Raw genomic sequence first — 15652 nt, forward strand, 5'->3', positions numbered from 1 at the left:
ATTTAACTTTTCACATTCAAACATAAATCCACTATTAAATATATTAATATATTAATATTAATATTAATATTAAATATATTAAATACATTAATATATTAATATATCTTCAAGCTCATTCATTTAAAGACAATAAATCTATAAGGTTCTACATTTATCTATAATATTTTTTTCATGAATCTATTATCTTATCAAAATAAAGGATACTTCGTCACTCACCAACAGGCAACGGCGGCGTTGTAACTGCGTTGTGATCTGTAAAATACAAGTGCAAAATTTGAACTATTATAACGCGCGCAGGAAATAATTAATATTTTAAACAATAATAATTATCACTCTTGATATTGGCTCCAACGAATAAATCCAAGGATAAATGTAAAATCAGCTAATGCGAACCAACACAAGTTAGAAACGTTTGTTAATTTTTCTCAAGAATAAAGTATACGATTTTACACACGTCTAACCTGTGTTGGCTCGCATTGGCTGATTTTACATTTATCCTTGGATTTAAACAATAATGCTGGCATTTTGCTGCCATTAAACTGCGCGTGTGTTGACTCGATTGCTACAATGTTGGTATATTCAATATTCGAGACCGTTAAAGACAAATATATACGGCAAGTTGCCAGCATTATAGGCAATCGCAGATTTGCGCGCTTTTGCTGAGACACGCTTGGTTATCTGTGTAATTACCTCGAAGTTGCTCCGCCGACGCACGATGCCGCCCAAGCCTCCTCCTCCTCTCAGACTTCCTCGTTGCACTCGCACAACACTCGCGAGAACGCGATCAATTACAATTGCGCACCGAAATACAATTACTGAAATCAATGATCGCACGTCACTTCAAACCACTTTGAACGACGCTCCCGATGTTTATCGTGCGAACGGCGCGAAACGCGGACGCTTTATTATGCCCATAGACGCAGTTATCTAGATTGAACATTCGAGGAGTGGGGATAGACTTCATATAAAAAAAACGAACGTACTTATTTGGCTCACTTGCGACCTCTCTATTGCGACTTTCTCTCGCCGCGAAATGAGAGCACTATTTTTTCTACGTGAACTCACTAATTACGTTATCCCAAATTTCAAAAAATGTTCGGTCTAGAGGTGTGTACGAGGAGACACTATTGACACTGTTTATGCCATTCCATCCTTGTTTTACATGTTTAATGAACAATGAAGATAGATTCAGTGACACAAATAGCGCTAATAGCGTCCGAACGCATCTTAGATATGAGTTTCGATCGTTTAACGCTCACAACGGTCGCGAATATTATTTATCCTTACTTAACACTCGATTAACAATAAGAACACGAAATGATTCCGTAAAGCGTTGTAAGCGTCGAGTGGAACGCACTCAACGTCTAAAATTATGCCGCGTCGCGGCGCGAATGAAGGAGACGCGGCGCGGAGAGGGAGAGGACACAGGACAGTCTCGCCAAACTAAATTCCGCGCGAGTGGCGAGTCACGTAAGTCACGTTTCATGAAACGAAGGGAGGAGCGATGAGGCTAGATCGTCCTTTCGTCGAAGCAGATCAATCGAACGAATGCTCGGAGAGCGCGTGACTTGACGAATTTAGAACTTACGTTATGCAAACGACAAATACGAAACTACAAACATAGAGCGGGGGAGCATAGTAATATTTTGCGTAATGTAGAACGCGTAATACATAAGAAAATTAACCAATCAAAGGCCGGTATTCGTAGTCACTTCTTATTTCGAGTTATATTATGCACGATTTTGTGTTCCCTTAATCGCGGGTATGTATTTACCAGATTAAACGCGTCGCTACCCGAGACAGACTGCTGCGTATCCCCGACGTTTCTCAAAGAGCGGCAACTTCACGTCAGTGGCACAACACGAGTCAAGCTGGCAACTGCAATTCAAACGTAACGGTCGATCTGAAAACGAACGATCAAAGCGCGATATCGGATACACGACGGTTTCAAACAAAACACACTTATTATTAACGATATCTATTATGATACGACGATAGATACATTTGCTCGCGAATCGCGCATTATTTCACATTCCCGTTTGATTCATTATCGGTCGTACGAATCAGCCAATCGCGGATCGGCTTTTAAGATCGATACTCACGACGGAGTTTGAAATAAGACTGAACTATGAATATAGTCATATAATTTGCGCCTATAAGGTACGATGGCGCACTTCGTGACACTCGTCGCGACCGCGTCTCGAGAGATATTGTCGCTACGGTATTCAAACAGTGAGTCGCGTCGCGCGAACAGCATGACGTCACGACCTTGGATACGCTTGGAGGGCGCCATGAGTAACCGTCATGCCGCAAGCGGCGTATACATACGAATAATGGTACGTGCGTAAGATCGAGCTCTGCCAGAAAGTTAGTTCAAGACACTCGACGTGTGCCGGAGCACTGCGAAACACTCGACGTTACAACGTACAAGTATGTAAAGCGTATGTACGCTCCATCTTTCGCATCTAGCAATTAATCTTATAGCTATATTGTTACTGCGCATCTTACACATATATCTCCTCTCGCATGCTCGTTATGCTAGACCGAGGATGCGTTCGTTTCACGCATGATAAGCTCGTTGTGTGTGCTTACTTATAAAAGTATCCGTTTTCCTACATTTCCGACATTTTTACAAAGAAAAGGTTGCTTCGATTTAAAAAAAAAATTTCTTTACTATGTACGGTTAAAGAAAAAATTCCTTTAATTTGTGAAAAAAATTTCTTTGATTTAAACATTAATTTTTTTAATCGAATAAAATTTATTTGATTTACAAAAATTATGTTTAAATTAAAGAAATTTTTTTTTCACAAATCAAGGAAATTTTTTCTTTAACCGTATGGCAAAGAAAATTTCTATAAATCGAAGCAACCTTTTCTCTGGGTATTTTATAAACAACTCCTTGTGAAAAAATTTCTCCGAATGTGTCTGAAATTGTCGAAATGTTTAAATTCGAACAATTACAGAACTTAAAATGAGATACTTTCCGTCAAATTTCAGTAATACTGTTTGAATTTGTTAAAATTTGTTATTTTTTATATTTTTTGAAACTCTTACAAATTTTTCCATCAAGGACTATAAAAAAAGAGAAAGTTATTTCTATTGTATTACGATTGCGAGATTGTTATGTCGAAATATCGTGATTATTCGTACGTGCCTAATAAGTGCGATTACAACTTTGAATAATATATTGTAGATGCAAAATAATTACATTAAATTTATTGTTGAGTACACATATTTATTTTTACTTTTTTGTGTAAGTTGAGACACACGTTTTGTTTCAGGACAACACCAACCTGCACTCCGAAATGCAGTGAACTTTTCACTTAGATCAACCGGTCGATGATACTTGCGAAGGAAGCAACGAGAGCCCAACTTATCCCTTAAGCGACCACCGATTGCTTGAAGGTACCGTACTTTACGCGATTTTTCTATCTTCCTGCTTTTCCCAAAAGGAAAATGTAGGTTACAAGAAAAGCATTGGAATGATTTTATCATTTTAAATTCAACATCGAATGCTGCCTGATTATTATTTGTTTATTAATTTTATTTTTATTCTACGCAGTAAAAAAATATTTTGCATTTGTCTTAAAACCGGTCGTTGTTAAAATTTTTTGGTTGAAATCTTAATACATCAGAGTGTTAATTTAACATAATGTGATTCTTATTTAAACATTTTGTGCTAAATTGATGTTCAACATTTCTTCGGTTAAAATAACACACTTAATAAGTGAACAATTAATATAAAAATAATGCATTCTGAAACGTAAATTTTTAAATAAGTGAATAAAATGTGATAATTTAGCATATAAGTATTTAATTTTATTGAAATGTGTCAATTTAACATATTATAAATATTAATTTTACCGAAGAAATGTACCTTCACAATTTATGCCAATTTTTTATGTAATGATTGTGTATTGCTTCTTAAAATAGTCATCTTATGTTAAATTAACACAAAAATTTGAGTAGACCGTTTAAGATACGTTAAATTTAATATAAATTTTCCAACTGTGTAATTTAATTCGCTCGCTTTATTCATTGTATTTTATTTCAATATCTTGATTGAATTATAATGCAGATATAATATAGGATATAAATAAAAGTAACAGTCTTTTATAAAATTCCAACGAGATAGATTGAAATTAATTGTGATGCAATTCTAAATAATATGAGTTAGTTGTATCGCGACAGCGACAATTTACGGCGCGACATATAGGCGACATCGCGCACCGAAACCTCCAGCATAATCCGCGACGATCTCCGAACGAGCTTTTAAGCACGTCGCGCGGATTTCTCGGCGTCCTTTCCAGCGTCATAAAATTTCTTAGCAACTCCCCCGCGCGAACGTTGCTATTCGTCCTACCCGGGAAGAATAATCTTGCAAGCTGAAAAGGAGACGTGAAATGATGACTCAGTCGGTAGCTTTGCAAGAAGACCCCGAAGGCGACATTTTAACAGTATCCCCATCGCCGGATGTTTCATATCCTTTCTTTGTCTCCCTCTGGGTATGCGTACATTAGTTTGTCTAGATCCGTATGTGCACTGTGAAGTGAGAACGAGAGTTGGTGCGACTCAAAGTGATATAAAAATGATAGAATGTGATCGTCATAGTTGAATAATGTTTATTTATTTTAATACGCACTTTGACGAATTTTGATTGCAAAGAATCGAAATTGACAGCAATATTTAGAGGGAATTTCCAAGGGATTGATATTATCGTAGGGATAATTCTAAGGGAATTAATATACTCTCCCAGTAGCTTTAATAGCTTCTGGGACACGGTTGTTCTTTGTGGCCAAGTTGCGTCCAACTCGCACAAATGTGCAAACGAACGTAGTAAACGCGAGGTAGAATACATATGTGAGCACATCTACGAACGTCTATAGCCGCAGGCCAGCCACGCAAACATACGCTGAACATTCGCAAAAACATCGCCGCACGCGAGAGACCCCGTGAATGGTTTGCGGACGCTCACCATGAGTGAAGCACCACCATGAGTGAGAAGCTCTTGTTTAAATCCTTCCTGGAGCCAGGAAGTCGCTTCATGAGTTTCTCACATGATATTCTAGATAGCATTTCGAAGTAAATAAATTCTCGTATGTTCTCAGAAAAGCACGTTCGCAATCCATGAGAAATTTTATTTTCTTTTACTACATCTGTGTGTGTGTATGTGTGTGTGTGTGTGTGTGTGTGTGTGTGTGTGTGTTACCTCATCGTTTTAGTTTACTCTTTTTTTTGAAAAAATAAAATAAATTATTTTTCCGGATATAAATTTCGTTCAATGTTATGTTATGATATTAATGAATATTTTAGTAATCTTAAAATATTACTTAAGATGTTCTTGAAATAAGAACAAACTATGTGAGGAGAGAAGAGTTTAGCTAAAGTGTCTAAAAATTAACAACATACATAGACCAAGCATGCTTTTCAGTAGTGAGTAGGGGGATGAAACTAGAACTTAACAGTTTAAGTAGCCGAGTTGAACATTCGTGCTATTTCAATCTATTTCACACCTGCAACTGTCAAGAGCGACAAAGAGCATTTCTCTCTCTTAAGAAAGAAAGAGACACATAGAAACTGCCATCTTCTGGTTTCAAGCTGTAGACAGAATACTTGGTCTATGTGTATGTCATTATTAAAAATTTAATTAAATACAAATTAGACAACTTTATTGGATCTTCAAAATAGTTACGTAGGACGTTCAAGCTGGACACTAGAATGTGTCAAAATTCTTTACAGCATTGCTTATTATGTATGTTTTAGCATCCTATACAAAATAAATTTAACAGCCCAACAAAATTATTTTCAGATTTGCATCTAGCTAAATTTTTAAATGCTTCTGCAAAATCATTCTTTTCATGTAAATATTGGCCTTTCAAATAAGACCTAATATATACTTAATAATGATATTTAAAATATGAATAGAATTGCTTGAATCAAGGAGAAATGGATAAAATTGAAATTCACAAACTCAGCAGATTATACAAAAATGCGTCAGAAGTAAACCTTAATCTGCAATTGAACGAAAAACTTAATGGCGGACCATCGGATTCTGTGGAATGCGGCACGGCAGCTACTTGGCAATCCGCTCAAATACGCTGCATCCGCGCGTCCAGAAGCCGATCGGACTGCCTATCTTCTGTTCCATCTCACAATCCGGATCCGCTCGGTACATCTCCCACGGTATCCTCCTCCCACGATGGTCGTGGGAAACCACATCCTGGCGTGACTCCAAATTGCGTGCAAAACCATCAGTGGTAAATGCGAGTCGAGCGTCGAGGAGTGGATGGTCGAAGAGAGAGAGAGAGAGAGAGAGAGAGAGAGAGAGAGAAGAAAGATGGAGATAAAGAGAAAGAGAGAAACAGGAAAGAGCTGCTGTCGATCGCGATCGATTGATCGTGGCTGCCGTACGTTGAAAGGCAATTAATCATTAATGACCTGCCGTAAAAGAACGGCGCCAGCTTTTAGCAGGAGAACTTTTGAAGTGCGGGACGGTGTACGATGAAGTACACCGTAGTTCAGCGATACAGCTGATAATGAAATTCGCAGTTGTTGTTCGTATCACGAGAAAAGTGCATTTCTTAAAACCGTTATCCTGTATACTTCATATTGCTTTATTTATAAGTAAAATCTCACTTGTACATTCTTATACATTACATAAATCGATTTTTATTCGTAAATGCTCAAATTAATAAAGTAACAGATGTAAGAGGAGAAAAATTATATATAGTTTTTCGATTTAACTTCAATTTTCTAGTAACTCGAAATGAAATGGAACGTTGACATAGTCGGACTTTATAAGTTCCACTTGTTGCCGTAAGTTACACGCGAACGTGAAGCTCGAAGCGACGGCCCAATCGTGTCTTTTTCGCGATAATTGACTGTGCGCAAGTACTTCACTGACAGTCCAATTACAGCACGAAGATACTTACAATCAAGCCAATAATTGTCACCGACTGCCGCGGATAGCACCGAGCTGCAATATTCGCCGATGGCAGCCGATACATCGACGGTGGCAGACGTAATTAGCTCGACGCCCAGCACTGCTTCTAGATTTCAATTTTGTCGAAGAGCACAGCGGATTACAGATACACGACGGTCTTCTCGCGACACCAGAGAATAATGGTTCGCCGTACCTAATCGTACTTTTACAGGATCCTCTTGATTATAGGATGCTCGTTAATTCGCGTTACGAGCTAATACGTCTCGCGTTACGTGTTTTACAAAATGTAACATCACCATTTGATAGCTAAAAGATCATTATGTGAAATATTGTCCTGGTGAAATGAATTAGTTTTCACATATATGTAGCTTAATACAAGTGGTGAACAAAAGATGTCATATACATCAGATTCAATAATGAACGAGTAAGTTTTCGAACTATAATGTATCAAAGGTGCTCTGTGAGCACAAATTTTATACCTTTGATATATTATAGGTCAAAAATTATCCATTATTGAGCCTTGTGTTTGTAACATCTTTCGTTTATCACATTATAAGCTACATCCCTAGTAGCAATTTATTGGCAATACATAGTTGACATTGCATTAGGTATATATTGGGTTAATTACATTAGAAATATATTAGGTCAATATTGTGCGAATAAATAGTGCTACAGAGGATGCAAAAACTAACTCATGTCACCGAGACCCAATTTTTCATTTAATTAGTGTAGGGTTTTCTATATAAAGTAATGTTAAGGTAAAAATATGTTACTATTGAAATTTACTTAATTTTTAATTCTTTTATCTATATTATTATAAAAATTGTCATTTTAAACAAACATGTCAAACGGTTCCATTTTCTTTATATTACATCCGCAAAAAAATTGAACTATTCTTATTAAAATGAACTTTTAGTATTTATTTTTTTAAGCATGTTATATTATTATTAATTCCTGAAACTTATTAGTGCCCTTTAATCGACATATATTAAATAAGGCTCACTGAGTCAGTGTTAATAACTTACAGATTTTGGCATTAATTTCGAAGGATTAAATTCCTGACGGTGTATATTTGTAATATTACATAGTTTATAACACGTATTAGAAACATCCAGTTCACATTTCAAAATAATTCACATTTCCGCTATCTCTTTTAATACTCAAGGATCACTTTAGATGGCTCATCATATACATTTCGATATTAATATCGCTTTGTAATCCACTCGAGCCGACGAAGGACAGAATTGACTCTGTTTTAGCCAGACGGGAAATTGAGTTCTGGGTATGAAATAATTAATGCCAGGTCGCAGGCGACGCGGACTTGCGCGTCACCGTGTTACGTCCTCGACCTGCTCGCTTTCGTCCGCAATCCCAAAGCGCGTCCCCGCCATCCCGTCCACCTAGTCCCTCCAAGTCCCTCGCGTCGCACCCTACGACCCTTCGTTCACCTGCGTCACCCTCTGCGTCTGCCCCGGACCGCCGCTGCCGACGTCGTTTCCGGTCATAGCTCAAAATCCCTCAGGTGTGCTAACCGCGTATGCCAGCGGTCACGTTGGAATGTTAGGCCGCGAGTTTCCACCATTATTAAGCCTCGTCCGCGTTCACAGTCGCCGCACGTACGCCGCGACATACACACATGACCTCTTCTCTCCCTCCTACGAAGCAGGTGGGCACTGTGTTCGCATGGCGAACCATCGGCAGAAACGGCGTGGACTCAACCCACGTCCACGAAATTTCGCCACAGCGACAAATTCGCAACCGTGATAAATTTCGGGCCATAATAAATGGAGCGGCCGGGAATAAGCCGTTGGTAAAACGTTCTACCCTTGACACTTAAAGTATTACCCAACAATTACCCAACTAGGAACTAGTCGGAAGAGATTCTCCGTGATGGATTTTATACATAACGGAGGGATGATGTATGCAAGCTTTCCGATTAATAAAATCTTGGAAAGAGAAAGGAGTTATAATGTGCGGTGATTTATCCTCGAACGGTGAAGTGATGCATATTTATTTTGATATAAATAAATAGCGATCTCACGCGATACAGAAAAGAACCAGTAAACTTTTCCGATACTTGGCTGAAAGTCGATCGCTTACCCGGTGACGAAAATTATTAATTCAAACATCGTCAGTAAACGCGTATATTTTATCCATATCGACCGTGAATATAAAGTTTCACGGCGCGTTCCTAGGAGCGAGACTCTGAACTTCTTCAGCCAAATGTGCCAAATTGAAGCCGAATTATAACTTTCCTGTGATGTGTCAAACCGAACTCGAGTCGATCCTGGATGTAAAGTTCGGAGTTGACTTTTATGAGCATAGTTCCCCTCGCTTTCATAAGATCGTCCTACTTTCTCAGTTTGGCTCCTGCCCTTACGGTGACCGGCGATTGATAGTTGACAATCAAGAAAGCTCAACTATTTTTCATAATCACAATCAAACACATCTTTTTATAATCAAATGCCTTTGTAGTTGAGTTTACTTGTTAACTGTATTCTTGCAAACACATATTAGAGAATATAAAAATACGTAGAAAAAATGCATTCACAACTATCTTACTATTCTTGTCTTTTTTTTTTATATACTTATATAAACATATATTAATAAATTAAAAAATCACGGATAAAATAAATTTACAACAAAAAATATAATTACTTATCGTTTTTAAATCTTACGTAATTATTTATTCATATGTCTGTTAAAATTTTTAAGAATAATTTTTATCCAAGTAATATTTGTGTAAATTAAATTTCTAAAACAGTCTCCTTTTATTGTGATATCCTTTCGAAAATCAAGCTGCCAAAATATTTGCTACCGCATTATAAGGGATCATAATCACGACTGTAATTGCGTTTAATTTCTCGGCAAGCTTTCCGCTATTTCGTATCAAAACAGCCAGAACTCGTCCATTCTCCAAGGCCGCTATGAATTATCTCGTTTAACTGTCCCACTGTCGTGTTTTCAGACGTAACCGCGTCGTTTCATTACGCGTAATAGAGAAATCTTGCGAACTGCCGCGCGAGTTTGCCAGGCCCATGCAAAAAGCGACGAAAGGGATTCGCTCTCTGTAACAGCCGACCAACGTGCGACATATACAGACACGCCGAAAGCTCGGTATTGCTTTTTGCCTCGCTAGCCAATTTGTCGGGGCCGATTCCGACAAGTCGCGGCAAGAAAACGTTTGACAAACGTCCGGATATTCTCGCGGTAGGGCCGTCGAGTTTCGCCAGAGGTTTCCTGAATCTAGCTGAGTCTGATCCTTGTGAAAGAGACGAATGGACCTTGGAGAAAGTTCGACATCGTCGTCGTTAACGATGGCCGCATTAATTTTGATTAGCTATGCTTCAACATTATTAAGCAGCCCTACGACATGTAACATTAATAGTAGTACATTATTTATTGTGCTGTCTCGCATAATATATTTACCGTTTATATCTACATATATATACAGAGTATAACGATAGAAGAAGAAAATTCGAGTAAAATATCTCTGCGTCTGCAGTTTTCATAAAATATACAATACTATAATACATGGCTTATCTTTAAGCTTTGCGAATTTTTCTAATTTTTGCTGTGTCCAAAATTGAAAACTGATGGTTAGGTTTAAATAAAAAAGGAAGCACTTTTCTGAGCATAAAAGCAAATATTCACATGGATGTAGTTGGAAGATTTAAAAAAAAAAAGCATTTCAGTTATATCCAATATAACCTAAATATATGATTTCCTTTTTTTTTTTACGAAACAAATTACAGAAATGGAAAATTAAATGATCCACAATATATTACTTTTATAAGATTATAAATTTGTTAACATATTGACATGTTTATTGAAATAGATTCACACATTATACTATACAAAAACCTATTTCCTGAACAATTGCCTTATCTATTTATTTTTACAATGAATTAAAATCCATGGTCTGGAATAACAAATGTATCAAAGAAAAAGTTACAATTGATGTGTTTACACTCATATGACTCACAATCAGTTGGTCATATTGATTCTACCTTACAAAGAGTTTACTCTCTTTAATTATAAATAAAACATTATACAAGTAATGAAAATATAAATGAAATATAACGTTATAAAGAATAAAGAGAGCTACAATAAAATATTAAGCGCGAAAATTAATAACCATCTCTCTTGGTTATAAAAAGCAATTACCTACAAAATATTACATCGTTACCACCGCATTCTGCATTTTGCTTTATTGATAATAACAGAATGAATAACCTAAGCATTAAACTAATACAATTAAATCAGACAGACGCCTGCATGACTTACTTTATAGTGTTATCTGTTAAATTCATCATATAATTACCTACACTGAAAAAAAATATAGTCAATTTTAATAAATATTTAATAGAATACTGCCAACTAAATATTTATTAAATACAAAAATATATTTATTTAATACAAGAAATGTTAATTTGATTTAACAATTATTTTTTTTTTATTGAACAAATATTTACTTACTGTAAGTAAATGTTTAGTTGGCAGTATTGAAGTAAATATTTATTAAAATTAATTATATTTTTTTCTCAGTGTACAAACAGCGAGTAGGCACATCGAGTAGGACTGATCATATAGAGTCCGATCACCTTAGATTGAGATGCGCGCATTTCATGCATCTCTCGTTAACTATGAAATACCATCGCAGTATACACATCTTTAACTCGGGAATAGTCTGGGATGATTTTTACTAGTAGCAAAAAAAATAAAATCACAGTAGTTTTATTTACTGATCGAGGATTCATACCTTATTTTTCATACCTTTTTAAAAAATATTAAATAAGTCTACATACGTAATGACCTCAAATACCAATAAATTGCAAAACAATCAGTAATATATATGTCTAATTAATAATAGACATTTTAATAATAGACTTAACTGGGGCGTAAAAATATTCCAATTGATATTTATGCAGAATAAAAACTAGATACTCGTAACTATTTTCATTATTAACGAAAAATAAATCCGGATTTTTATACGCGTGATCTTTTAAATATCACCATTGGGAAACGCATTTATCACCGATGGGATTAGTATTATGTGACGTTTAATTGCTTCATAACGACTGTTTAAAAAAGAATAATTGTAATTTTTTCCAAATGTAATTACGCCAATTTATCTGTATAACTCACATTCCAATTTTGCACATTTTCTAAAGTACTAAAAAGAAAAGTGTTTTTCTTTTTTGGCATCGATTACAGCTTCACCCGGCGGCTACGCATTAAAGTCAGCGAGAAGAAAAAAGAAAGGCGTAAGATAATTTTGAGCGACGGCGTTAACGAGATTTTAATATGCAGGTAGCGCTGCTACGGAGGAAAGTCAGAAAATACCGTTGCCCTTTTCAGAAAGTCTATCTGGAAGCGTCGTTCACGCAAAAGGGTTGAAACGGCCGTAAAGGAAGAGAAGAAGGAGGAAAAAGTCTGATGGGGAAGAAATCGCGCCCTTCACATCGGGTCGTTGAAAAGTTTGCGTTTCATCCCTTTCATGAGACCTCGACGAGCTTTCATTCGTCTATCTACGAATCAATTCGTATCACCTTTGACCTCAGCCTGCTTCGTCGTCATCGCTGTCGACCCTCGTTTTCGCCCCGTCGCGACTCTGTAAATTCCTATCTAAAGCCGCCTGTTGCAAAGTAGCCTATGCTAGTGCATTCGCGAGTTTGATATTGCACCTATCAACATTCATGTGCTTATTAATTCTAGAACTCTATCGATATGAGTGATACAGTATTGATTCAATTACAGTACTCTACAATTGATACTCTCTAAAACTTGTAGAATGAATCTCATTTGAAGAGTGAAATATCACTCTTAAAGATCGGAAATTTGAGCCACTCTATTTCAAGATTAGCTCAATTTTTCATTCTTTAGTATGAAATTTTACTCCAAAGAATTTAGAGAATACATTTTTACGTAAAAAGAAATAGACTTGACTAATTAACATAAAATTTTCATGCACTTCATACTTTTAACCCTTCGTCTGCAATTATATTTGTTCCCTGAATTCCTTCCTACAATCTGGACCTTTTCTTGTGCATCCCATGTTTTTTTATTACTCTAGACTTTTGAAAAATGTGGAAAAATTAATATCCTTTTAAGATACTTATGAGCATCAAAAATTGTTAATTTAATATATATTTCTTTACTATTCTAATTCGTTGCGTTTTTAGATTGAAAAAGATTTTAGCACACGGTTTACAAAATTAGATATATATAAATGTAAAAAATATTTATAAAAATACGTAAGCAATAATATTTGCTTCTAGCGAAAACAGGGTTATTTCTTTTAAATAATTTATAATAAATAAATTGAAATTGTTTTGATTTAATAACTTTGATTCAAATATCAAGCTCATTGTTAGGATTCAGAGTAGATTTTGAATAAATTTGATACTTGTGATGAATTTATATAAATTTGCGGATATATAAATTGTTTAAATACTGCAAATAATTATTACTAGCGTATAGTATGTGTTCTTTTGGTTGTGCTTATATTTATTGCCTAATTAAGAGAAATAGTAATTATACATTATTCATATTTGATATATATACTTATTTACATTCAATTATTGTTCATTTAAGAGAAATAATAATTAATAATATTATTCCATTATTTATTTTACAAAAAAATAAGTTAAATCTTAGCTTATATTACGTGTTGCGTAAAATAACGTATTTCTCGTCATTGCTATACTATAATTTTATCATAAGTATCACTTCATTGATCTATGGAAAGATTTTATTTGCGTCTTTTATGACATAATTTTGATAACATTATTGACTCACAACAGATATTATATTAATGACACTTTACTATTGAGGTTAACGCTCAATAACCTCGCTCACTTGCACGTAAAATTTACATACGATATTAGTATTCTAGAGTTAATAACTACATTGTCTGGTAACGCTCTCGATACTAAAGAGGTTCGCATCTCAAGCTATTTCATCCATCGTTGCTACGTTTACACAAAGAAAACACTTCAGATTTGCAGTGCTGCCGAATAAATTTCGCACAGCGCTCTTTTTTTTTCGAAATATATGTTTTACTATCTCGAATTTCGCAAAAAATAATATTTACGTTGCGACCACAAAATAACACAGACCGTCTGGTGTTACAATTCCGATACGGGGCGATCTACTCGCAATTCTCTAACAATTTCGACCGATGAATTCTATGTATCATGCTCGAGGTTTTCGGATTAATATCAACGTACACATCTAAAAAAATATTGAAATATCAAAATTTTTTATGTTGAAATGTTCAAAGAAAATACAATATCAATGACAAAATTTCGACAAAATTGTCTTATATAACGTAGGAAGAATTCTTTTTTTTTTTTTTGTTGAAAATATCGTCATCGACTTAGTGTAAACCTCATCTTAACAATTTCGGACATTTTGACAAGCACCAGAAAGTAAGGAAAATTTCATTCCAAACCCGGCCACGTACAACAAAATAGTTCTACGATTGGGCGGACTTACGAAATAGCTTGGAAACGATGAGTTCCATATATATACCTGACTGGCACGTGTATTCCGTACGCGTATGCTACTTCCCTTTTTTTTCACCATGCACGGCGTTCGCGCGCGAAAATGGAAGCTAATCCATTCGTTTCTTCGCTGCACAGCGTGTCATTTATCGTAAAATTTTTCAAACCAAATATTACGTTCCTGAATGTAACATTCATCCTGTATGTATGATTCGAGTCTCTGATTATTCCCACCCAAAATAGAAATCTCACTCGCGTGCATTATATTATATTACATTTATCACATCCATTAACTGAAAATGAGAAATTTCCTTGCATTAACGAAATACGATGTTTAGGCAAGCGATGAATATATCCAACAGAATTTTTTTCATCAACGTCCAAATATAATTCATTTATATAATGAGTAACATTACAATTCCGCCAATTTTAATGGCCCATATATTAGTTTGTTTAATTACGTCCAATTTCCATACAGAATTAACGTACGTCGCATCTCCATGTAACTTCATCGTCATCGATTCAATCGAGTTTCAATTCATTAATTATCAAATTGATCGTTTTCCCAATTAATTAACTAACTGTGTCTGTCACTGCTATGAAGTGCTATTTTTTTTTTATTTATTTAATGCATTGCGAATATTTAGAATTTAATTACTCTGCTAGTATCTTGTGTCGTAATATATTATGGTAAATATGTGACACGAACGAACTCAATGTTCCTAATTTAAAAAAGTAGCAATTAATTAAATTTTAGAAACATTACATATTAAAAACATTATATTAAACATTAATCTAAAACAGTATAATGTTTAAAATATTATACATATATTATATAGACAGAAAAGAGATAATACATTAAAAAATAATTATATGGATTAATAAATGAATGGAACATGAAGTGAAATATTGACATTTGCAAATGATTTAACCAGCATTATTAATAATATTCGGACTATAAGCTGCTAAAAATAAAAAGGCTTTTTGCGAATTAAGCTTCAAATAGATAATGAAATATTACTCATCATATAAGGTATGCGTTTTACCCTAATAAAATTAGAGTTTTGTTCAATTGTACTATTAAATATTAAAGGAGCAATGGTAACCCAATTCCTCGAATTAAATAACATTTTTATAGTTTCCATGTATCAAAATATAATAATTACCTAACACTAAATTTACTTCTGTGATTAGTTTCAAA

The 15652-nt window shown here is 35.0% G+C and overlaps 1 protein-coding gene across 1 annotated transcript in view; it reads left to right on the top strand.

Annotated features, from left to right (window-relative positions):
* Positions 1-2306: 2306 nt before the first annotated feature.
* Positions 2307-15652, top strand: part of LOC108751436 (bifunctional methylenetetrahydrofolate dehydrogenase/cyclohydrolase, mitochondrial) — a 94630-nt gene continuing 81284 nt past the window's right edge. Inside the window, exons 1-2 of the mRNA XM_018491642.1 lie at positions 2307-2430; positions 3282-3405. The gene's annotated coding sequence lies outside the window, so the exon portion shown is untranslated. The remainder of the gene's footprint in view (positions 2431-3281; positions 3406-15652) is intronic.

The sequence above is a fragment of the Trachymyrmex septentrionalis genome, unplaced genomic scaffold (assembly GCF_001594115.1).
Source record: "Trachymyrmex septentrionalis isolate Tsep2-gDNA-1 unplaced genomic scaffold, Tsep1.0 scaffold44, whole genome shotgun sequence".
Lineage (NCBI taxonomy): Eukaryota > Metazoa > Arthropoda > Insecta > Hymenoptera > Formicidae > Trachymyrmex > Trachymyrmex septentrionalis.